Source organism: Octopus bimaculoides, chromosome 15 (genome assembly GCF_046866305.1).
Source record: "Octopus bimaculoides isolate indiv1 chromosome 15, ASM4686630v1, whole genome shotgun sequence".
Classification (NCBI taxonomy): domain Eukaryota; kingdom Metazoa; phylum Mollusca; class Cephalopoda; order Octopoda; family Octopodidae; genus Octopus; species Octopus bimaculoides.
In genome coordinates, this window is record NC_142942.1 from 21,625,220 (window position 1) to 21,627,719 (window position 2,500).

General features: G+C 34.2%; 1 protein-coding gene across 3 annotated transcripts in view; it reads left to right on the plus strand.

Moving 5' to 3' along the window:
* The window catches only part of LOC106876654 (START domain-containing protein 10-like), a 57,222-nt gene that overhangs the window by 28,807 nt on the left and 25,915 nt on the right, over positions 1-2,500 (plus strand). The window lies entirely within an intron of this gene.

Below are 2,500 nucleotides of genomic sequence, written 5' to 3' on the forward strand. Positions count from 1 at the left end.
AATATTTACATATGTATACACATATAAACATGTATCTTTATATACATTCAATATATATTATATGATATACATATATGTTATCCCTCTCTCTCTCCCCTTGTGTGTATATATATATATATACACACACATAAATATGTATATATATATACACACATATATATACATATATTTATATATATCTATGTATGTATATACATATACATTATATATATTTATATATATATATTTATACACATACATGTATATAAGTACATACGTACGTACGTACATACATACATACATACATACATACATACATACATAGCGCTTTGTATAATGTGTATTTTGTCCTAGGCAAGCCCTGATCGGTCGGCCTAAGTTCAGAACTGTTCCAGACGTGACCATTCCATAGGTGTTTCAAAGAAGGGCCTCCACTATATCCTTCATTGTATCCATCTTCACTTAAGTCATTAGCGAAATATTTGAGAGCGATTTGGTTGTCATTTCTAACATGTCGCTCAACCGCATACAAAACATGTTGGTGTCTCTATAACAGGACATTGGTCTGTTGTCTTATAGCCCAAGGTCAGGCCTGACGAAGCAGGTCTATGATCCATGACAATCCAGCCCTAGCTATACCGGCTTTCCCCCAGCCACGATGCATCAATGACTTTGTTAATTCATTACATAATGTGTCCTTCTTTCTCTTAGGCGATAGTGAGTGACTTAGAATGAATTTGGTTGGTATTTTCGGCAGGATGAGCGCCCGCGCCGAGTTGCTCCTTTTGGGTCTTATATGTGTGTCCATGAGTGCGCGCGCGCGTGTATATTCGTGTATACATACATACATACTCTTTCTCTCTCTCTCTCTCTCTATATATATATATATATATAAATATATATAAACACACACATATGGTTTATATATCTGTATATATATATACATACATGATGTATATTTATATACATACATGCTATATATATATACATACATGCTATATATATATATATATATATATATATATACACACACATACGTGTATGCAAATATATACGTACAGATATATATGTACATATACATTCGCATATATACTTGTATGTATGTGTATGTACGACTGTATTTGCATATATATGCGTGTGTGTTGACACGTTTCCAATGATGGCAAGTTTGTTAGTGAATACATTACGTATGTATGTATATGTACACACACACACACACACACACACACACACACACACACATGTATGTATGTATTTGTATGCATGTATGTACATATGTGCATGTGTATCTGTATGTATGTATGCGTAGAATGTAGTCATGAAAACATGTACTTCTCTGCATATATTGGTGTTGGTGTTTGCCCCCAGGTCAGCTACGGTCGAGGACAACCTTTATAAAAGGCGCTCTAGTTCTGACCATTATGGTTTTTTTTCTCCGACACAATGTATCTAGGACTAAATGGTCTAATGTGCCCTTCCCTGTTTTTGAAAGGATGCGATCTGAGGGAAATTTGGCTGCTATTTTTAACCGATTAAGTTGCTTCCTGGTGTGGGCGTTCTTCACACACGCTTCTTTCATATATGTGTATGTGTGTGTATATGTGTGCATGTGTGTGTATATATATATATATATATATATATATATATATATATATATATATATATATATATATACATATATATATATATATATATATATATATATATATATATATATACAAACATACACATTGTAGTTTGATAGACACAGGCAGACAGACAGACAGACAGACGGACGGACGGATGGATGGAACTGAATACATGCATATATCTGAGTGTATATAGTACAGTGTGATTCGAGTGCGTGGGTGGCAGTATAGAGAAGTACCCTTCTACTACTAATGGTACATGTAGTCACATGAATACATGAAAATATATACACCTCTACATGTGGCTGCATGTATGCATAACTAGTATGCATGCATGTGGCTGCATGTATGCATAGCGTGTATGTAGTTTTGACTTGCATGTTTATAAACATAGACGTGGTTACTCCTTGAATCGGCTATAATGGTCAATGTACTTTCAATGCTCTTGTACATGAACTGTATGACTAGGCATAGATGCAATATATGCGCTAATCTATCTATCTATCTATCTATCTATCTATCTACCAACCTACCTACCTACCTATCTACTTACCTACCTATCTATCTATCTATCTATTTATCTATCTATCTACATGTATGTATATATGTACGTCTATCTCTCTCTCTCTCTCTGTATGCCTATACATCTGTCTACATATATGTATGTATGTATGTATCTATCTATCTATGTCTTTTGTCTGTCTGTCTGCCTACACATCTATTCTCTTTGACTCTCCCTCTCTCTTTCACAGACACACATGGACATGACTATATAGATATAGCATATATGTGTGGGAGTGCGTGTACTTGTGTGTGTGTGTACATACATATAATAATAATAATAAGAAGAAGAAGAAGAAGAAGAAGGCTTTATAGGATATACACGGATTTCA